Raw genomic sequence first — 24,869 nt, 5'->3', positions numbered from 1 at the left:
CAGACCACCTTTTTGTCCTTACATCTAGTTGCTGGGCTTCTACTACCAAGCTAGGAGAATACCCACAACCATAAAGCTGACAACTACCTGACTTTGAACACACCCAGGGCCTGGACACTCAATGCCCAGGAATCCTCTCTATTATTTCTTGGAATGCAGTTTCCTTTGGTAACACTTAGTATCCAGTGAGTTCTTACTAGTTGATTTTCTAAGGCCCTGGATCAAACCCACAACAGAAGATATCTCATTTACATCTTATACTGTCTAGTAGGTTGTTATCTGCACCTAATACGGCATATGGTAATCAGGAAGGTGGGGTTTCCCTGGTTGTTCAGCTGCTAAAGGATCTGCCTGCAATGTAAGAGACCTGGGTTCAATCCCTGGGCTGGGAAGATCCCCTAGAAGAAGGCATGGGAACCCATTCCATATTCTTGCCTGGAGAATCCCCATGGACAGAGAAGCCTGGTGGGCTACAGTCCATGGAGTTGCAAACAGCTGGATATGACCAAGCAACTAAGGAGAGCATAGCACAACAATCAAGTACAGCAAGGTACAACTTCATTTCCTGTACTCTTCCTCCTCTCTGCTGTTCTGATCTAGCCCCCACCTCACTGAGTATTCAGTTCCGAACAGAGAATGTATATAAGCCTTACTCAGCCATTTTCCACTTCATGTGCTCTGTTCTCCCGTTATTTATACTTTGTCAGATTCTCTATACCCCAAGCTGATCATGAACCTGTCACCTTACCCTTTATGGAGCTGCTTCATTCCTTGTGGATGTTCATATTCACCAGTCTTTGATTTCTATTTTACTCAAATCCAGGCAAATACTGATAGAGCAGAAGAGAGACAAACATCTTAAGTCAGATCACCCACTATAGGGAGGTGGCTCCAATGATCTGAAGACTGTAACTTACATTTAACTTTCCCATGGCACCTCAGTATTCCCAACACAACAGTCACAGAGAGCAGATGAATCAAATTGACTTAAACTTTTCACATATCTGGGCTCCCCAGTTAGATGGCAGTAACAGTCATGTGTCACTGGATGCATGATTTATATTCCTCCTACCTTGAAAACAAGGAGGCAAAAATGAATGAGAGCCTCCATCTTATAGAAAAGCAAATTTCTTTTAGAAAGAGTGTTTCAGATAACAAATCAAAAATTCATGATTTAGTTAAGGAGCACAAAGGAAGTCCACTAAAGAGAACTTTTCCCTTTGGATTCTCATCCTGCAGTGCAGGGCTAGCTTGGGAGACATGCATTCCTCTGGGTAGGAGGCAAATTGGTAGAGGCTGCTCCTTTGTGCTGGCTGTACTTCATTTTTAAACTGTTTGCCCTTTCTGCATGCAGAGCAGTGTCATGAAAGGAAGTGTTGTTATTCAAAGAAGTAGAGCTCTATTCAGAGCATTATACACTTGTGTGGACCCTAAAAATTTCTTTACCATCCAGACTTGAATCAAGTTCAGCAATTTCAAATAACGGAAACAGTGATGACACAAATAGATTACCCCTGGGTCACCCCACCTGTTTAGGAAGCTTCAGGACTCTTCCACACCAAAGAAGAAGCCTTCATGGCTGAGAAAATTATTTTCCCTGATAACATCAATTTTAGTTGGGTTGCCCAGCAGACTGAATGCTTCCTTTTTGGTTATTTATTTGGCTCATGCCGTGGTTCTTTAATGTTTGCAGTTTGTATGTTAGCCAGGCTCATGTTTTCCAGTTCTCCATAGATCCCACTATTACACAGAGCCATAAGACACTTTCTCAGGACAAGGGGGCATTTTATTTTATAATTTTTCATGTAAAGGGTTTGAATAAAATTAGTGTTTCCTTGGACACTATGAGAATATCTTAAGATCTATTTTGAAGGGGAACGAGATAACAGGATTAATATTTATTGAGCTGCTACTTTCTACCCCGTAGTTTATTTGTATATTATTATTTCATTTAAAGGAGAAGGAAATGGCAACCCACTCCAATGTTCTTGCCTGGAGAATCCCAGGGACAGGGGAGCCTGGTGGGCTGCCGTCTATGGGGTCACACAGAATCGGACACGACTGAAGCGACTTAGCAACAGCAGCAGCATTTCACTTAAAACCCACAAAAAATTTTGAATAAGACCATATCTTCCATTTTACAAATGAACAGACTAATGTTGTACAAATATCCCCCATATACTTAGCAGAATGTATATGGAGAATGACGTTTGAATATTGTTTCTAGAATTTTCCTTTCTTCAGCCTCTGACTCATAGGGTTTATTTGATCCACAGACAGTTGCATGCAAATCTTGTTAAATGAAAATTGACATTAAATACCAACAATGTGAGAAACAAAAATACCATTTTGAAACTAGAACACAATACAATGGACTTTTCTTTCTTTTCTTGAACAAAACACGCACTGATTTCAAGGGCACTTTTGTGTTGATAAAAATCTGGAGGTGATTTCCTAGCCCTTGACTATGAGTTAGGTATCTATATATATGTATATATGAAATCATGGTTCCTGTTTTTCACGTATTCACAGTATAATGGGGTAGATGGTAATTCTGTTGCTTAATGTGGTTATGTTTTTATAGCGCACATGAGTGAATGTTGAGTTTTGCAGTGGAAACATCTAAGGCTGATAGAAACACTGTAAACTTGAATATTTACCTTTTATTATATTACCAATACTGCCATTTCAATCTTGCACAGAAAAGTATGTGTCAGGTATATATATATGTGTGTGTGTGTGTGTGTGTGTGTGTGTGTGTGTATTCTTTGACATATATTCCATCCATCACTTATACTTTCTAAGGAGTTATGGATATAGTAATGCACATAATAGAAACGCGGGCATCATAAGATATGAAAAGTAGCAAGAGATAAATGGCTTTGTTATTGACTGAATTAGAGTAGAATGACCCCATGATTCAGATCTGATTGACTTAATGATCTCATTGTGTATGGACAGTGTCAGAAGGCCATTGCAAAACAATCATTTGCCTTAAGAATGTTGTTATTTTTAAAAGGCATGATTCCAACCTTATCAGAGTGTCAGAGCAGCAGTCCTGGCAACTGCACATGTTGACTGGCAGGAAACCCATCTGTAAGCCAGTGATATGAGAAGCTGGCATCTGTGGAATGTGATTTTATTTTACTGAGAATAAAGAAGCTGTATCCTTGGAAATTATGAGCACTGAATTTGTTAGGGATTGTGATTGTTATACCTTTTTTTCTTAATTAGTTTCTACCAGAGTTAAGAAAGGACCAAAGTTGTTCCCTGTAATTCAGATGAAGTGAATTGGTGGCTAGGGCCTGACAAAAGCATTCAAAACAAGATTCTTAACCTTTTTGATACCAAAGCTCCATTTGCAGGCAGTTGAAACTTGTGGATGTCTTCTCAGTATTGTATTATTATTATTATATATAAGTGCTTTATCAGGTTGCTTTAGTTTCTGCTGCACATTATGAATCAGCCATATGCATGCATATATTCTGCCCCTCTTGAGCCCCCTTCCAATACCCCTTCCATCCCACCTATCTTGGTCATCACAGAGCACCGAGTTGAGCTCCCTGAACCGTACAACAGCTTCCCACTAGCTATTTATTTTTCACATAGTAGTGTATCTATGTCAATGCCAGTCTCTCAACTCATCTCCCTCCCTCCCTCCCCACCCTGTGTCCACAAGTCCATTCTTCATGTCTGTGCCTCTATTCCTTTCCTGCAAATAGGTTCATCAGATTCTGTATACATGTGTTAATATGTGATGTCTTTCTCTGACTCACATCACTCTGTAAGACAAGCTCTAGGTTAATCCACATAACTTCAGCTGACTCAGTAAGCTTGGAATGAATTGAAGAGGCAAATTTAATACTGGACACTATGAAACTCTTAGACTAAAACACAGGAAAAACACTCTGACATAAATCTCAGCAAGATCTTTTTGACCTACCTCCTAAAATAATGAAAATAAAAACAAGAAGAAAAAATTTGGAACTAATTAAACTTAAAAGCTTTGTACTGCAAAGGAAACCATAAATGAAATGAAAAGACAAACTTTGGAATGGGAGAAAATATTTTCAAATGAAGCAACAGACAGAGGATTAATATCCAAAATATAGAAATAGCTTATGGAATGCAATAAAAAAAAACAATCAAGAAGTGAGTGGAAGACTTAAATAGACATCTCTCCAAAGAAGACATACAAATAGCCAAGAGGCACATGAAAAGATGCTCAACTTCACTATTAGAGAAATGTAAATCAAAACTACAATGAGGTATCACCTAATACAAGCCAGAATGACCATAATCAAAAAATCTGCAAACAATAAATGCCGGAGAGGGTGTAGAGAAAAGGGAACACTCTTATACTGTTGGTGGGAATGCAAATTGGTACAACCACTGGGGGAAACAGTATGAAGGTTCCTTAAAAAACTACACATAGGACTGCCATGATAGTGATGGGTTAGTCACTAAGTCCTGTCCAAGTCTTGTGACTCCATGAACTGTGGCCTGCCAGGCTCCTCTGTCCTTGGGATTTCTCAGGCAAGAATACTGGAGTAGGTTGCCGTTTCTTTCTACAGGAACTACCATATGATCCAGCAATCACGCTACTGGGTATATACTCTGAGAAAACCATAACTCAAAAAAGACACATGTACCCCAGTGTTCATTCTAGCACTATTTACAATAGCCAGGAATATGGAAGGAGCATAGATGTCCTTCAACAGATGAATGGATAAAGAAAATGTGGTACATATATATAGTGGAATATTAGCCATAAAAAGTGAACAAAATTGTGTTCTCAGTAGGTTTTAAATTCATACAATAAAATGTTTAAGTTTATAAGGAGAATCAACTGTTATGAAACTATATTAGGTTTTTGTGCTGAAAAAATATATGTGTTCTTTGATTAATGAAGGAATGATGACTATTAATGCTATTTTCAGAGAAGGCAATGGCATCCCACTCCAGTACCGTTGCTTGGAAAATCCCATGGACAGAGGAGCCAGGTAGGCTGCAGTCCATGGGGTCACTAAGAGTCAGACACGACTGAGTGAGTTCACTTTCACTTTTCACTTTCATGCATTGAAGAAGGAAATGGCAATCCACTCCAGTGTTCTTGCCTGGAGAATCCCAGGGACAGGGGAGCCTGATGGGCTGCCGTCTATGGGGTCGCACAGAGTCAGACACGACTGAAGTGACTTAACAGCAATGCTATTTTAAGATGTAAGAGAATAGTAATATATAAAGATAGTGATTTCTATTAGTGATAAACTCATAGGCAATTCTAATACAACTGAAATTTGTTACCTACATATGTTCAAAATCAAGGGGAATTCTCAATTTCAGTTAAAGGCTCTGAAAATCCAACTTTCTCCCTTGCACATTTGCAAACCTTTGATTTCCATCATTCTGTAGAGTCTGAATACAACAGTTTAAGGAACCTGCTTCAGAATGGCCAAGGAGGGAGCAAAGGGGGTGGGGCCTGCCACAATTAAGTCCATTTGATGGCTTTTTGAAGGTAAAAGCGAGAGAACTCACTTGTATTCCCCAGTAGCATTTATAAAATAAGGACAGAGGCATCACTGTTCTTGATGCCTCTGTAGAAGTGCCTTTCAGGATCTAATTCTAACTGTTATGAAGAAACATTTAAGTGGAGTGATTCTGATTGTTTCACTTCAGTTTCTTAAGAAGGTTGAATTCTAGAAAAAGTAATTTCTATCATTTTTAATAAACATCATATCTCATACTCTTCTAATTCAAACATTTTTGCCTCTTATAGAGTCTATCTGCATACATTAATAGAAAAACATCTGGAATGTTGTTCACCAATAGCTGGTAATGATTATTGCTGAGTGGAGATTTGGACATTTATTTTTGTCTCTGTGAGAGGATTCAGTGCATTAGTTAAACATTCAGTGTTGAAGGGAAGAAGGTATATGAAAACAGCTTTAAATGGAAAGCGGAGATGGAAATACATTCATGTGCAGAAGAAAAGCAGTAACAGAGGGAGAGATATCAGAATTACAAGTAGTGGAACAAATGCTGACAGCCAGGAGGGCAATGTTGTCAAGAGAATGGATGTTAAAAGGAGACATGACAATTATTTCTTGATATAAGATCTAAAGCAGTATTGTCTTAAGAGTCAGAAGCTGGTGCCTTGGACTCTATGCTTGAGAGTCCTATTTGGCTTTTCTTAGGCTAGCGATACATGAACCATGAACTTCCTGATGTTCAAGCTGGTTTTAGAAAAGGCAGAGGAACCAGAGATCAAATTGCCAACATCTGCTGGATCATGGAAAAAGCAAGAGAGTTCCAGAAAAACATCTATTTCTGCTTTAGGTGACTATGCCAAAGTCTTTGACTGTTTGGATCACAATAAAATGAAAAATTCTGAGAGAGATGGGAATATCAGACCACCTGACCTGCCTCTTGAGAAATCTGTATGTAGGTCAGGAAGCAACAGTTAGAACTGGACATGGAACAACAGACTGATTCCAAATAGGAAAAGGAGTACGTCAAGGCTGTATATTGTCACCCTGCTGATTTAACTTCTATGCAGAGTACATCATGAGAAACGCTGGACTGGAAGAAACACAAGCTGGAATCAAGATTGCCGGGAGAAATATCAATAACCTCAGATATACAGATGACACCACCCTTATGGCAGAAAGTGAAGAGGAACTAAAAAGCCTCTTGATGAAAGTGAAAGAGGAGAGTGGAAAAATTGGCTTGAAGCTCAACATTCAGAAAACAAAGATCATGGCATCCGGTCCCATCACTTCATCGGAAATAGATGGGGAAACAGTGGAAACAGTGTCAGACTTTATTTTTTTTGGGGGGGGGGCTCCAAAATCACTGCAGATGGTGACTGCAGCCATTAAATTAAAAGACGCTTACTCCTTAGAAGGAAAGTTATGACCAACCTAGATAGCACATTCAAAAGCAGAGACATTACTTTGCCGACTAAGGTCCATCTAGTCAAGGCTCTGGTTTTTCCTTGGTCATGTATGGATGTGAGAGTTGGACTGTGAAGGAGGCTGAGTGCTGAAGAATTGGTGCTTTTGAACTGAGGTGTTGGAGAAGACTCTTGAGAGTCTCTTGGACTGCAAAGAGTTCCAACCAGTCCATTCTGAAGGAGATTAGCCCTGTATTTCTTTGAAAAGAATGCTGCTGAAGCTGAAACTCCAGTATTTTGGCCATCTCAGGTGAAGAGTTGACTCATTGGAAAAGACTCTGATGCTGGGAGGGATTGGGGGCAGGAGGAGAAGGGAACAACAGAGGATGAGATGGCTGGATGGCATCATTGACTCAATGGACATGAATCTGAGTGAACTCGGGGAGTTGGTGATGGACAGAGAGGCCTGGCATGCTGCGATCCATGGGGCCGCAAAGAGTTGGACACGACTGAGCGACTGAACTGAACTGAACTGAGGCTACACCTCTTTCTGCAGAGCCAGGAGTTCATCGGGTCAAGTGACATGCCGCCTGAGTTTTGCATAGGACTACGTGACCATGCTACATTTTCTCAGGACATGGAAAGGCCCTGAGCTGAGCCCAGGGTTTACATGGACTTTTTGCTCAGGTCTTTCATCATAAGGTGGGTCTCATCACTCGTGTATATGTATCTATGCTTGAGAGGCAGCCAAGAGATTTTTGTTTTTAGGCTGTGTGGATGAACAGTAGGTTGAGTATCCAGCAATGCATGTGCAAAACTACTTGAAGTTCAGGTTGGAGCTGGGGATGAGAAGTGGAACAAGGCAGGCTAAGGGTTAATGGAAAAGAACAAGGCTTAGGGTGGAAGCATGGGGTCTCTGAGCTACTGTCTTCTTGCTGCCAGATTCCATTAAAACACATGGAGGAGTCAGCACCTCCTAAATTTCAACTTCTATATTTCAGCTTGGCCTACTGAATCATTACATTTTGTATAATTGTTAGGGTAGGAGAGTAGAGGGCTTCCCAGGTGGCACTAGTGGTAAAGAACCTGCCTGCAATGCAAGAGACTCAGAGGAGCAGGTTTGATCCCTGGGTCAGGAAGACCCCTGGAGGAGAGTATGGCAACCCACTCCAGTATTCTTGCCTGGAGAATCCCATGGACAAAAGAGCCTGGCAAGCTACAGTCCTTAGGGTTGCAAAGAGTTCGACGTGACTGAAGTGACTTAGCATGCTCACAGGAGAATAGAACATATTTATTTTGGTAATTTATTAGATTAATATATATATTTTAAATATTTTAAATAGATGAAATGGTTCTCCATTTCTACTTCTGCCCTAGGTCCACAAGTGTTGTCATGATCTAGGCTATGTGTGAAAGACAAAGTCTCTGAGGAGAGATGAATTCATGTTAGATGTGTCAATGTGCTCCATAATTCTGGAGTTTAGCTTTTCTGGGTATGGTGAGAATAGTGGGATAGGCATGGGCTAATGGGAATTCACTAGGGACAGACATGCAAGTAATTGAGGACCAGAAGGAGCAACCAGGGTAAATGTGTGAGGCAATGTGTACCTTCTTGCTCCTCTGGTGACATTCACGGGTGCAGTGCAGTTACTCAGACCCATTAGTTTTTCTGTCTATTCAGCAAATATTTACTGAAAATCACAGATAACACCTATTATTCTGTGTACTGGGGATAGATAACTTCATGAACACAATTGATAGAGCCTTGCTTTCCTGAAGTTAAGGTCTGCTGTTTTCAGAACCATTAGGAGCAACAGGGCTTCCCTTGTGGCTCAACTAGTAAAGAATCTGCCTGCAAAGTTAGGAGCAACATAACTTCTCAATGAGTTACATAATGAGAATGGAAATAAAAATATATGTATGTCTGACTCAGTAAATAATCACTGTACGTAAAAATTACAATCAACTAGTAGTGTCATAAATGTTAAATACTGCTTAGCAGTACAGAGATATAGGTGCCAAGTTACTGTCTCTTTTAAAAAGCATTTAACCCAAGCTATCTTTGAGCTTTTTGCCTTCCACAGTTTTGTCTCTTTTCTTTCAGGATTGACAGAGAAGCATGTTGAAGAAAATTCTCCCACACATTTTTCACTATTGGCTTAATGACTAGCATTCATCTCACAATCCAGCTGTCTGCTAAGTGCTCTGGATGTGCTGTGCTGCTTGCCCACTTGTAAAAAGGCAAACTTATACCTTGCCTGTTTTCCCCTTTAATGTCCAGTTATTCACATTCCAAACACAAATGTGAGAGACATCAGAGCCCTCAGAAGTTCCTGACGGAATTCCTCCTGTGGGATAACTGGGGTGTCTTGTCTTTACTTGTTTGTGTCATAGCGGCATGATGATGATGATGCTGAATTAGTGTGCTTCACTGACGTCTCAGATGGCACTTTTCAAACAGAATCTATTATCAAGTACAATTAAAGCAAAGAGTGACAGGAAAAAGTTTTTTAAAAAATTGTTTTGAATTTTAAAATGTTTAGAAAGATGCTGGCATTTGACACTAGTTTCAGCATCTCTATTTTCTTGTTGGTAAGATAAGGGTATAATATCTATGCTATAGACTTTTTTTTTTGTGAAGATTAAAATAAGGGATGTATTTAAAGAACTTAGTATGTTGTTCTACTGATACTACTTGACTTAATACATTATATATATTACAATTAGCACTGTTATTGAACCAAAAGATTTTCTTGAGCATTTACCACTTGATTGTGTTATATCTGACAATATCAGACAAAGGCTCTCATCTTATTGGCCTTAAATATAGCAATTACATGTAGCAATTTGAATATTATTGTTTTTAGTATTATGTTGAGATGATATTCTCCAGTATTTCTTTTTATTCTTTTTCTTTTTTTTAAACTTTATTTTGCTTTACAATACTGTATTGGTTTTGCCATACATTAACATGAATCCTCCATGGGTGTGCAGGTTCCCAATCCTGAACTCCCCTCCCACCTCCTTCTCCATATCGTCTCTCTGGGTCATCCCAGTGCGCCAGCCCCAAGAATCCTGTATCCTGCACTGAACCTAGACTGGCGAATCGTTTTTTATATATTATACATGTTTCAGTGCCATTCTCCCAAATCATCTCACCCACTCCCTCTCCTTGCTCCTAATTCAAACATTGAAAGATATTATCGGAGTGACCCCTTTATAAATCTGACATCTTTAATCATTTATTAAAGTTTTAAAATTATTCAAGTAAATTTTAATTAAATTATTCTTATTAAATTTTTATTAAATTATAATTATTTTATTAAATTTTATTAAATTATTCAAATAATTATTTCAAATAAATAATTACTATAGTCGTGGAGTGAATTTTAAAAAGCCAGAAAGTATATAACTACCTACATTAGTGAGGACAGAAGTATGTAGATCTCAATTAGAGTTTAAGTGGAAATTGTTCTCAGATTACTGTCATAAAAGGCTCAGGTAGGAAATACAGAGAGAGGCCATGCAGGTTGGTAGAAAAGAAGGTAAGTCTCCTGGAATTTTACTCATTTTTGAACTAAGGGTGGCAATTATTCTGGGTCATTTAAAAAAGTTTATTTGTTTTTAAAAATTTTTTTCCCGTCTTTGTTGAGGTAAAACTGACATATAACATAGTATGTTTGAGGTGTACAATCTGCTGGATTTGATACACTTACATATTGCAAAATGATTACCACTATAGTGTTAGCTCACACCCTCATCGCTTGAATAATTATCATTTTTTGTTGTTGTGGGAATGTTTAAGATTTACTTTCTTAACAACTTTCAAGTATATGCTACATTATATTCACAATTACATTGCATTAGATCATCAAAACTCAGCCATCTTACAAGTGAAAGTGTTTATGCTTTAACCAACATCTTCCCAGTGTTCCCACCTCCTGCACCCTGGTAATCACCATTCTACTCTTTGTTTCTGTCAGTTTGACTTAAAGATTACACATATAAGTGATACACAACCTTTCCTTGTCTGACTTATTTTATTTAGCACAGTGTCCTTGAGGACAATCTTTGTTGCTGCAAATGCAGTAATTCCTTCTTTTTCTCATGTTTGAGCAATATGACATTGTGTGTATATATGTGTATATATATACACTTACATACATATCATATCTTCTTTATCCATTCATCTGTTGACATACACTTAGGTTGTTTCCATATCTTGGCTATTGTGAATAATGATGCAATGAATACAAAAGTATAGATATCTCTTTGAGATTTTTTGCTTCCTTTGGGTTTACATCAAGAAATGCATTGGTTGATCATGTGGTAGGTCTTTTTTTGTGTGTGTGGAAACTCCACACTATTTTCTAGAGCAGCTGCACCAATTCACATTCTTACCAATAATACACAAACATTCCTTTTTATCCACATCCTTGCCAACACTTGTTATTTCTTCTTTTTGATGAAGTTATTCTACTAGATGTGAGGTGCTATCTCATTATGGTTTTGCTTTGCATTTCCCTGATGATTAATGATGCTGAGCTTCTTTTCATGTACCAATGGTCATTTGTATGACTTTTTGGGAAAAATATCTTCAGATTCTTTCTCTATTGAACTGGCTTTGCAATGTTTTAAAAGACAAGCTCCCCTTTTATGTATGGGTCTATTTCTGGTCTCTATTTTGTTTTATTGATCTATATGCCAACTTGAATGTCCATAATACATATTATAATAAGTATTAAAATCAGAAAGTGTTAACTTTCCAAAATTGTTTTTCTTTTTACAATATTATTTAGGACATTTTAGGTCCTTTGCATTTGCATATGAATTTGAGAGTCAGTTACTAATTTATCTTTAAAGATCTGCTGTGTTTTGGAAAAAATTGCATTGAATCTTTGCAAATAGGCCCAATATTGATCTTTTTGGAGGCAACTGATGTCTTAGTGGTGCTGACCATTTTGACCCACAAACATGGTATCTATGTCTGTTTTTTTGGGTCTTCTTTAATGTCACTCAGCAATGTCTTGCAGTTTTAATGTGTTAGCTTTATCTTTTGTCAGATTTATTCTTAAATATTTAATAATTCTTGTGCCACTGTAAGCAGTTTTGTTTTTAGCTTCAGTTTCTGATTATTTTGTTCCTATATAGTAATACAATTGATAATTTTATTCTTCAGACTTATAAAACCACTTAATAATTATAGGAGCTTTATATAGATTCTGTAAAGTTTATAATCCTTATGTAGACAACCATGTTGTCTTAGAAAAATGATATTTTTACTTCTTTTCCCATCTGGATTTTTGTTTTGTTTTACTTGTCTTATTGCATTGACTAGAACTGCAAATATAATGTAGAATAGAGTTCAGAGAGCTGACATCTTAGTTGCGTTTCTGGTATTGGAAAAACAATCAGTCTTCCACAACTAAGTTTGATGTTAGATGTAGATTCTTTGTAGATGTGTTGAATACTTTATGAGAATGATGGTGTCCAACTCTATTCAGAGATTTCTAAGCTTTTTTAAATCAAGAATTGATATTGGTTTCTGTCAAATACTTTTTTCTTCATATACCGATATATATATATATATATATATATATACACATATTTCTTTTAAAACTTGTTAGTTTGATGAATTACAGTGGTTTATTTTTGCAATTTCAAAAAACCTTGCCATCTGGGATGAACTCTGCTTGTTTATGATGTGCTATTATTTTTATATATTTTTAGATTCAATTTACTAAAATTTTATTTAGAATTTAAGCTTATGAGGGAAATTGACAATTTTTGATATCTTTATCTGATTTGGGTATCTGGATAATGCTGGTCTCATCGACTAAGAGAGGAATAACTCTCTTCTTTTCAATTTTCTGAGAGAATATATATTTATATATATTTAGATATATATGTATATTTCTTCCTTAGATATTTAGTAGACTTCACTAGTGAAGTTGTGTGAGTAGAATCTTTCCTTAGTGGGACAGATTTCAAGCATAAAGGAATCTTCTTTATTAGAAATAGAACTGCTTTCGTTATCTTTTTCCTCCTGAGAGTTATTTGTGTCTTTCATGAATTTTATTCCTTCCAAAATTGCCAATTTATCAGAATAAAATTCTTAGTATTATTCTCTTATAATCCTTTTTATACCAGTTGAATCTGACGTTGCCCTCTTTTATTCTTATTGGCAACTTGAGTCTTCTCTCTTTTTTACTGATCAAGTTGGCTAGAGATTTATTCACTCATTGATCTTCTAAGGCTTTGCTGGTGGCTCAGATGGTAAAGAATATACCTGCAATGCAGGAGACCTGTGTTTGATCCCTGTCTCAGGAAGATTCCCTGAAGAAGGAAATGGCAACCCACTCCAGTAGTCTTGCCTCGAGATTTCCACAGACAGAGGAGCCTGGTGGATTACAGTCCATGATGTTGAAAAGAGTCAGACATGACTGAGCAACTAATACATACATATTGATCTTCTTATTAATGTTGTCAGTTTTTATTTCATTGATTATTCTTGATTATTTTACAATTTCACTGTTTAAAATGACATTTGTAATTTATGTTGTTCTTCTTTTGGGCTTACTTTGCTCTTTTTCCAGTTTCTTAAGGTGGAAGTTGAGGTCATTGATTTGAGACTTTTAATTTTTTTTTCTAATATAGACATTCAAAGCTATGGATTTCCCTCTAATTCTTGTTTCATCAGCATTCCTTACATTTTGATATGTTTAAAAATTTTTCATTTACTTCAAGCCACTTTTCTCTTTTTTCTTTGATGTGTGAAAAAATTTCAGAAAGATAGATGTTAAGTCTTCTCTACATGTTTGATAGCATTTCCTTTGAAGTCATTTGGCCCTGAACTTTTGTTTGTTGGGAGTTTTACAATCACTGTTTCAACTTCATACTTGAGATTAGTCTGTTCATATTTTCTATTTCTTCCTGGGCTCAGTCTTCTAAGGTTGTACCTTTTTAAGGATTTATCCATTTATTTTAGATGATCCATTTTATTAGATATAGTCTCTGTAATCCAGAGCCCACTGAAATTATTAATAGTTGCTTCTGATAGTCTCATTTGAGTCCGTGTAGCTCTGCCTCATCTGTTGCAGCTTCTCCTTTTTCATTTCTAGTTTCATTGGTTTGAGTCTTTTCCTTTTCCTTTTTTTTTTTTTTCTTGATGAGTTTGGGTAATGGTTTTTCAATTTTGTTTATCTTCTCAAAGAACTAGCTTATAGTTTTTCTGATATTTTCTATTGTCTCCCTCATTTCTTTTTCATGTATTTCTGCTCTGATCTTTATGATATCATTTTTTCTACTAACTTTGGGTTTTGTTTTGTTTGGAGAAGGAAATGGCAACCCACTCCAGTACTCTTGCCTGGAAAATCCCATGAAAGGAGGAGCCTGGTAGGCTAGAGTCCATGGGGTTGTAAAGAGTCAGACACGACTGAGTGACTTCACTTCTTTTTCAGTTTTGTTTATTCTTCTCTCTCTAGTTGCTTTATGTGTAAAATTAGGTTGTTTATTTGTGATTTTTTTGTTTCCTAAGGTAAAACTGTATTGCTATAAACTATCCTCTTGGAACTGCTTTTGCAGCATTTCATATGTTTTGGATTGTTGTGTATTCATTGTCATTTGTCTCCAGATATTTTTTGATTTTTTCTGATATCCTCAGTGTTCTAATGGTTGTTTAGTACTAATGTTTAGCATCCTCATGTTTGTGCTTTTTACAGTTTATTTTCCTATAATAAATTTCTAATCTCATAGCATTGTGATTAGAAAAGATGCTTGATATGATTTCAAGTTTCTTAAGTTTACCGAGGCTTGATTTGTGGCTCAAGATATGACCTATTCTGGAGAATGTTCCAGGTGCACTTAGGGAGAATGTGTATTCTGCTGCTTTTGGGTGGAATGCTCTATAAATATTAAGTTCATTTGGCCCAATGTGTCATTTAAGGCGTGATTTCATCTTTTATGGCTGTTAACACTTGTTTTATATATTGATATTGTAGTGACAAAAGCCTCCTCTGGATATTAAACAGCGCCTCCACTTTGCTCTGTGGGCATCATTGCCATGTCAGGGGCAGGGTCTGCTCCCTAGTTGTTGGAATAGAGGCCCCCAGCTCTGTTTCTGAGCTGTGTTACTGATATGAGGTGAAAGTTATCCAGGACTGGAACACTCTACTGGGAGAGAAGCCACTGAGTATTTATCCTTTGGAGCTATTTACCTGTAGGTATTCTCTGTTGTGTCACTTTTTACCATTGTATGAACGTTTATTGTTGGCAATTCTCTTGGTTCCACCTTAACCATGGGTATGCTCGTAATTGGTCCTGATGTCTGTCAGGTGTTTTCACCAGGTCACCACAGAGCTACTGAAATCAGGTGCTGAGATTGTAGTAATCATGGATCTGAACCTTTGTGGGTACTGTGGGGAAGCTGAGACTCTGGCCTGGCCAAACATCCATATATATGGGCTCACAAAGCCTACAGCTGCTAAAGCTAGACCTGTTTTGGCTGTGAGAGAACTTGTTATCTGTTCAGTTATTCTGTTGGTGCTGTGTTTACAAAACAAGTTGTAAGGGTGTCAAGCTGCAATTTCTGCAGCTACAAGGAGAGATTTTAGCTGTTTTTCCTTAGTTGCATGGCTACTGTCACTCAACTATGGCTTCAGCCCCACCTCTGCATTCCAGCATCTAGTCCTCATCTACACCAGCAGACATTTCCTCAGGTATGGCACAGAGGGCTGTTAACGACCATCTGTGTAGGTCTCAGTCTCACTCTGTCCTGCCTGCCACAGATGAGTTGCTCTGACAGTCCATGAAGCTCCCCTTCTGTCCAAACTTATCTCCCTACTGGTGAGGGGACTTCTGTGGATTTGGGAAGCTTTTCTCTCCTTCAGCTCTCCCCCAGAGTTCAGGTCCTATCCTGCTTTCTTTCCTCTTTCCCTTCCCTCTCTCTTTCATCCTATTCAGTTATATGGAAATCTTTTTTTGTCCTTTTAGGTGTCCAAAGTCCTTGCTATTCTTCAGCAGGTCCTCTGTGAGAACCGTTCCTTTGCAGATATATTCCTGATGCATTTGTGGGGAGAGATCAACTCCACATCCTCCTACTCCTCTGCCACCTTGACTCCTCTAAGTTGATTAATTATATATATATGTTTGTGTGTATGTATGTGTGTGTGTGCAGTTGCTAAGTCACTTCAGTCATGTCTGACTCTGTGTGCGACCATATGGCCTGTAGCCTGCCAGGCTACTCTGTCTATGGGATTCTCCAGGCAAGAATACTGGAATAGGTTGCCATCCCTTTCTCTAAGGGATCTTCCCCACCTGGGGATCGAACCCAGGTCTCCTGCATTACAGACAGATTCTTTAGTAGTGGTTACCAGTGTGAAGAAGGATGGGAGGAGGAATAAGCTAAGAGTGAGAGATTAAAAGGTACAAAATATTAGGCATAGAATAAATTTGCTGCTGCTGCTGCTGCTGTTGCTAAGTCGCTTCAGTCGTGTCCAACTCTGTGCGACCCCATAGATGGCAGCCCACCATGCTCCGCCGTCCCTGGGATTCTCCAGGCAAGAACACTGGAGTGGGTTGCCATTTCCTTCTCCAATGCATGAAAGTGAAAACTGAAAGTGAGGTCGCTCAGTCGTGTCTGACTCTTCACGACCCCATGGACTGGAGCCTACCAGGCTCCTCTGTCCATGGGATTTTCCAGGCAAGAGTGCTGGAGTGGGATGCCATCGCCTTCTCCGATAAATTAGCTACTAGGATATATAGTACAAAACATGGAATACAGTCAACATTTTATAGCAACTATACATGGAATATAACATTTTAAAATTGTGACTCCAACATATTGTACAACAAATTATATCTAAATAAAAGAAAAGATTTTTTTTTCTTTTATTTAGGTATATGTAGTTAGTTTTTGCATAAATGGACTGTAACATTTAGAAGTTGTGACTCTGTACATCAAACTATACTTAAATGAAAGAAAACAAATGTTTTCTTTCATTTAAATATAGCTTGACATACAAATTATGTGTTTCAAAGTGACAATATTAAACGTTATTTTCTATTTATAGTTGCTGTAAAATTTTAACTGTATTACCTGTGTTATACTATATATCCTTGTATCTAATTAATTTTTTGCCTAACAGTTTGTGCCTCTTAATCCTTTTGCCTTTTCATTCTGTTCTTTGCAAAGAAATAGAGGAAAACAGTAGAAAGGGGAAAGACTGGAGATCTCTTCAAGAAAATTAGAGATACAAAAGGAATGTTTGATGCAAAGATGGGCATAATAAAGGACAAAACTGGTTTGGACCTAACAGAAGCAGAAGATATTAAGCAGAAGTGGCAAGAATACACAGAAGAACTGTACAAAAAAGATCTTCATGACCAAGATAATCACGATGGTGTGATCACTCATCTAGAGCCAGACCTCCTGGAATATGAAGGCAAGTGGGCCTTAGGAAGCATCACTATGAACAAAGCTAGTGGAGGTGATGGAATTCTAGTTGAGCTATTTCAAATCCTAAAAGATGATGCTGTGAAAGTGCTGCATTCAATATGCCTGCAAATTTGGAAAATTCAGCAGTGGCCACAGGACTGGAAAAGGTCAGTTTTCATTCCAATCTCAAAGAAAAGCCATGCCAAAGAATGTTCAAACTACTGCACAATTGCACTCATCTCACATGCTAGGTAAGTAATGCTCAAGATTCTCCATGCCAAACTTCAACAGTACATGAACCAAGAACTTCCAGATTTTCAAGCTGAATTTAGAAAAGACAGAGGAACCAGAGATCAAATTGCCAACATCCAATGGATCATTGAAAAAACAAGAGAATTCCAGAAAAAAACATCTACTTCTGCTTTATTAACTATGCCAAAGCCTTTGACCATGTGGATCACAACAAGCTGTGGAAAATTCTTAAAGAGTTGGGAATACTAGACCACCTTACCTGCCTTCTGAGGAATCTGTGTGCAGGTCAAGAAGCAACAGTTAAAACCAGACATGGAGCAAATTGGGAAAGGAGCACGTCAAGGCTGTATATTGTCACCCTATTTATTTAACTTCTCTGCAGAGCACATCATGCAAAATGCTGGCCTGGGTGAAACACAAGCTGGAATCAAGTTTGCAAGGAGAAATATCAATAACCTCAGATACACAGATGACACTACTCTTACGGCAGAAACTGAAGAAGAACTAAAGAGCCTCTTGATGAAAGTGAAAGAGGAGAGTGAAAAGCTGCCTTAAAATTCAACATTTAAAGAACGAAAATCATGGCATCTGGTCCCATCACTTCATGGCAAATAGATGGGGGAACAATGGAAACAGTGTCAGACTTTATTTTTTTGGGCTCCAAAATCACTGCAGATGGTAACTGCAGCCATGAAAGAAAAGCTATGACCAACATAGACAGGATATTAAAAAGCAGAGACTACTTTGCCTACAAAGGTCCTTACAGCCAAAGCTATGGTTTTTCCTGTGGTCATGTATGGATGTGAGATTTGCACTATAGAGAAAGCTGAGCCCCAAAGAACTGATGCTTTTGAACTGTGGTGTTGGAGAAGACTCTTGAGAGTCCCTTGGACTGCAGGGAGATCAAACCAGTCAAGCCTAAAGGAAATCAATCTTGAATATTCATTGGAAGGACTGATGATGAAGCTGAAACTCCAATACTTTGCCCACCTGATGTGAAGAACTGACTCACTGGAGAAAGACCCTGATGATGGGTAAGACTGAACGCAGAAGGAGAAGGGGACGACAAGATGAGATGGTTGGATGGCATCACCGACTTGATGGACTTGAGTTTAAGCAAGCTATGGGAGTTGGTGACAGACAGGGAAGCCTGTCATGCTGCACTCCATGGGGTTGCAAAGAGTGGGACACAACTGAGCGACTGAACTGAACTTTATCACTTACTCTTATCTTGTTCCTCCCTCTTTTCTTTTCTCCACTGGTAACCACTAGTCTGTACTCTATATCTATGAGCACACACTGTATGAGTGTGTTTCTTTTTTGTTATATTTGCTACTTTTATTTTGTAGACTCCACATAAAAGTGATATCATATGCTATTTGTCTTTCTGGTTTATTTCACTTAGAATAATCTCTCAGTCCATCCATATTGTTGCAAATGGCTTAGCACACACTTGGAGAAGGAAATGGCAACCCACTCCAGTGTTCTTGCCTGGAGAATCCCAGGGACGGGGGAGCCTGGTGGGCTGTCGTCTATGGGGTCGCACAGAGTCAGACACAACTGAAGTGACTTAGCAGTAGCAGTAGCACACACACACACATATGCACATGACAAGATTTGATCCTTTTTTATGACTAGGTAGTATTCTACTGTGTATGTGTATGTGAGATATATATGTCTGTATATTATATATATGTATTTATATCACATTTTATTTATCCATTCATCTGTTGATTGAAACCGAGTGCTTCCATATATTGGCAATTGTAAATAATACTGTTATGAACATTGGAGTGAGTTTATCTTTTTTTTTTTTTTTTCTGTTTTTCTTCCTTCTTTTTCTTCTCAGATAAATACCCAGGAGTGGAATTGCTGGTCATATGGTAGTTCTAGTCTTAGATTTTTGAGAAACCTCCATATTGTTTTACACAGTGGTTACACCAACTTGCATTCCCTTCAAGAACGTATGAGGGTTCCGCTTTCCCCACATCCTCACCAATATTTGTTACTTGTGATTTTCTTATTAATAATGTATTTTATGTCTTCTCTGTCTTCACTGATGCTTTTTTCAATTCTCTTTTAAGTCAATTTTTGATAGAGGATAATTGAAATCTCTGGTTATAGTTGTAGGTTTGTCTCTTCTCCTTGGAGTTGTATCATGCATTTTACAGTTTTATTATTTGGCCCATAAATGTTTAGAACTCTTATGACATTTAAAAAATTATTATTATGAAGTAAACTTCTTTACCCCTGGCAATGTTTTTTTTGCTTTAACATTTACTTTGGCATTGATGCTGTCACTCTAGGTTTTATTTTGTACTAGTGTTAGCATGTACAACTTTTTTTATCCTGTTATTGTCAAGGAATTTCTGTTTTTATAATAAAATGAGTTTTCTCTAGGCAACATAGGGTATGGTATTGCTTTTTCATTCAATCTGTAAAGCTGTGTCTTCTAATTAGGCTATTTAGATCATTTAAATTTAATATAATAACAGAGTTAATCAACTTTTTATTCCTTTTCTGTTAACATCTGTTTGTTCCTCCCTTTCTCTTTTTCTGCATTCTCCTTGAATTGAATTTTTAATGATTCTAAACTCATTTGTTAACTTATTAGCTCAAAGTTATTGTTGTGCTATTTCAGTGTTTAAAGTTTATAGAACACATCTTGAACTTATTATAGTCTAACTTCAAATAATGTTATGTTACTTGTTTTATAGAAGAACGCTATTTCACACTTCTTGGCCTTTATGCTCTTATAATATATTTTAAATCTATGGAAGAAACTACAAATTAGACTGTTATTAATTTTTAAAAAGTAATAAAATATTTTATGGAGATTTAAGTAGTAAAAAAAAAATCTTACATATTTACTCATGTAATTATCATAGCCAGTTCTCTTTTGGCCCTTGTTCAGTTCAGCTCAGTTCAGTTCAGTCTCTCAGTCGTGTCCGATTCTTTGTGACCCCATGAATCGCAGCACGCAGGCCTCCCTGTCCATCACCATCTCCCGGAGTTCACTCAAACTCACATCCATCGAGTGGGTGATGCCATCCAGCCATCTCATCCTCTGTCATCCCCTTCTCCTCCTGCCCCCAATCCCTTCCAGCATCAGAGTCTTTTTAAATGAGTCAACTCTTTGCATGAGGTGGCCAAAGTACTGGAGTTTCAGCTTTAGCATCATTCCTTCCAAAGAACACCCAGGGCTGATCTCCTTTAGAATGGACTGGTTGGATCTGGCCCTTGTAGATATTAGTAATTCTGATTAAGAGGTGGTTTTACCCATCAGCTGACATTTGGTAATGTCTGGAGATATTTTTGATTGTCACACTAAAGGTGGTAGTGAAGCTACTGGTATCCAGTGGGTCGAGGTCAGGGATATTGATAAACATTTTATAATGTATAGGATTCACCCTGCCTCATCTCACCCTAAAATGATTATGGTGTCCAATATCAATGATGCTCTTGTTGAAAAATCCTAGAGTAGATTTTTATCTCCAAGTGATGTCATATTTCTTCAACCTGAAGTCCCTCCTATAACACTTGCTTTAGTTCAGTTCCATTGGTAATTGTTTTTGTATACCTAAACAATTATTTATTTTGCAATTATTATTATTATATTATACAATTATTATATTTTTGAGGTTTGCTTTGTTGAGTATAGAATTTTAGTTCTTCTTTCAGGGGTTTGAAGATGTTTCATTGTCTTCTTGCTTGCAATGTTTTCATAGTAAAATTTTCTGTCATCATTATTGTTTTGCTCTGATGTATGTAACATGTTTTCCTGCTCCCCTGCTCTCTTAAAGATTTACTCTTTTCCCCTGAGTTTTGGCAGCCTTATTATACAGATATCCAGAGTTCTATCCATGCAGGCCTCCGCTATCCACCACTTTGTCCTGTATACTCGTGCCATCTGGCTGGATCCCTAGCTCTGTCTTGTCACCTGGTAGAACCTCCTTGTGATGTGACCTGGACACTCAAGGCTGTAGGCTAGGCAATCATAGGAGTCACTGAATTTAAATTTTGTCTCTCAGAGGCCATTGTTCTTCAGTGCCTGATATCCAGTGTTTTTGTTTTATTTTGTTTTGTGCAAGGATAAATCTAGTTACAGACAATCCATCTTGGCCGGAGGTAAAACTTTATCCAATTGTGACATTCCCCCCCCACCCCCACAGTGGGCAGATTTGAAAAGCTCCAATTCTTACAGAGATGTTTTCTCCTCTTGGACTGAAAGACTTTATGAGGAGTGAACCTTTTGAAGTTCAGACATCTGTGATGCAATGAGGCTCACCAAGGACTGACAAATTTGCGAATTGTAGAAAAATCTTGGGACCAGTATTGGTATTTTTTAAACAGAAACAACAGAAAAACTCAAATATGGAAGTAAATGGAGGTCCTGATTTGCATTTTATTTGAAAACAAATTGAGCTATAAATTATTCTGAAACATATTTCTTAGAATGTATACATATATATTTCATTTTCACTTCAAAATTGTACTTGGTAACTTATTCCAACAATGCTTCTATTGCTATATTTCTCAAAGCATATTTGGAAGTATTTTTGGATTTATCTTGTTTCAGAAAAGCAAGAAATTCTGCCTCAATATTTCTATAGCTTATTATCTACCTGAAAGTAGTTTCCAAGAAAATACCTTAAAAAAAACCATGATATTATAACCATATTTATTTTTATTTGACCATCTTTATTTATTTTCTGTAATTTTCTATATTATGTTTCATGTTTTGCTATTCTATTTTAGTTACTTGATAATTATAGAATACTTAATTATTACAGGACTTAAGGATTTTATGTCTTCATAATGACAAATAACAAAGTTCTTCTTTAGTTTTAGCTTTGAAAGTTAATTTGAATTATCTATGATGAGATTGACATTTGATTTTTGTAGTGTTATAATGAGTTTTGCTTACATGTATCTTCAAGATTCTGGAGACTTGCTTCTTTAAATGCTGAAATTTATTTTTAAGAAATTTGAGGTGGGGGATAAATCTAGTGTACACTTCCTTTCATTCATCAACAGACCTATAGTGAATCCAATTAATGAGAACACTGACTAAGGTTAGTTATCATAACCAGTAGCAACTACAAATTTATAATATAGTGATGCTGCTAGAGCTATTGCGATATGTGAGGTTGGTTGTTTCAACACTAAGTAAGTAGCCTATGATTTCTATTTTATAGTTTTCTGCTTTAAAAAGTTTTATTTCCTCTCTCATATTTGAAAGCTATCATTATCAGTTTTTTAACATATATCACAGAATTGTAGTACAGTGTCTTTGAAAATACTTTAAGAAACACTCTTCTATACTACTGAGCATGTTAAAAGTTTTACCTCTATAAATATTATTTTATTATATTTTGATTGCAACAATTTTATATTAAGATAAACACCCATATATACTTAATTTTCCCAGAAGAATCCTTTAATGATCATTCAAATGATTGATTATAAATACCATTTATGGAGAAAATAATCTTTTCCAAATTTATGCATGAGAAGACTTAGGGTTATGGATATACTATACAAGCTTAATCTCTTCCAATACTTCTAGGGGAGTATTTTTATATACGTCCAATACTTCTAGGAGGAATTTCAGTAATTTCCTGTAATGCTGTTAAATTCATTGTTGCTTCAGGGTGACTTTATACATTAGAACACTTACAGAAATACAGCTATTTCTATATACTAGCCACTTTCTATTTCAGTTACAAATGAATTCAAAAGACTCACTTGAAAATTTTAAAGAATGATTAGAAAACTTGGTCAAGGTACTTGGCTCTGATAAAAGATATTAGATGATTAAAAAAATAATCATTCAGCTATTGAATATCACCTTTGAGGAATAAAAGTAAAAGTTTTCATTTGCTGAAAATTTAGTCTAGCAGTAAATAATAATAGTTTCTTTGGAAAAAAGTATCATCATTCTATTTAAAAGGAAAACAATTCTGTCATCTCAGAATATGCTATAGAAAACCACTGTTCTTAGTACTGTCTTTGCATAAGGCATTGTCAACAAAAATCCACTTCAGAGATATGCTGACATCAGAGATGCTGATTGCAAATAAAGATGACTTGTTATACAAAGGCGTGACAGAGTTTTGCCAAGGTACACATTGGTCATAGCAAACACTCTCTTCTAACAACACAAGAGATGACTCTACACATGGACATCACCAGATGGTCAATACTGGAATCTGATTATATTCTTTGCAGCCAAAGATGGAGAAGCTCTATACAGTCAGCAAAAATAAGACCAGGAGCTGACTGTGGCTCAGATCATGAACTCCTTATTGCCAAATTCAGGCTTAAATTAAAGCCATTAGGGAAAACCACCAGGCCATTCAGGTATAACTTAAATCAAATCTCTTAGGATTATAGTGGAAGTGGCAAATAGATTCAAGGGATTAGATCTGATAGACAGAGTGCCTGAAGAACTATGGGTGGAGGTTTGTGACACTGTGCAGGAGGTGGTGATCAAGACCATCCCCAAGAAAAAGAAAGCAAAGAGGCAAAATGGTTGTCTGAGGAGCCCTTGCAAATAGCTGAGAAAAGAAAAGTGAAAGGCAAAGGAGAAAAGCAAAGATACATCTATTTGAATGCAGAGTATCAAAGAATAGCAAGGATAGATAAGAAAACCCTCCTAGGTGATTAATGCAAAGAAATAGAGGAAAACAATATTATGGGAAAGACTAGCAACCTCTTCAAGAAAATTAGATATACCAAGGGTATATTTCATGCAAGTGAAAGTTGCTCAGTCATGTCTAACACTTTGCGACCCCATGGACTATACAGTCCATGGAATTCTCTAGGCCAGAATATTGGAGTGCGTAGCCTTTTCTTTACCTAGAGGATCTTTCCAACCCAGGGATATAACCCAGGTCTCCTGCATTGCATGTGGATTCTTTACCAGCTTAGTCACAAGGGAAGCTCAAGAATACTGGAGAGGGTAGTGTATCCCTTCTCCAGCAGATCTTCCTTACCCAGGAATAAAACTGGGCAATTGGGCACAATAAAGGACAGAAATGGTATGGACTTAACAAAAGCAGACAATATTAAGAAGAGGTGACAAGAATACACAGAAAAACTATACAAAAAAGATCTCAATGGCCCAGACAGTTACGATGGTTTGATCACTCACCTAGAGCCAGACATCCTGGAATATGAAGTCAAGTGGGCCTTAGGAAGCATTGCTATGAGCAAAGCTAGTGGAGGTGATGGAATTCAATTTGAGCTATTTCAAATCCTAAAAGATGATGCTGTGAAAGTGCTGCA

Source organism: Ovis canadensis, chromosome 10, assembly GCF_042477335.2.
Source record: "Ovis canadensis isolate MfBH-ARS-UI-01 breed Bighorn chromosome 10, ARS-UI_OviCan_v2, whole genome shotgun sequence".
In the NCBI taxonomy this organism is placed as follows: domain Eukaryota; kingdom Metazoa; phylum Chordata; class Mammalia; order Artiodactyla; family Bovidae; genus Ovis; species Ovis canadensis.
Note: the sequence above shows the minus strand (reverse complement) of the source record.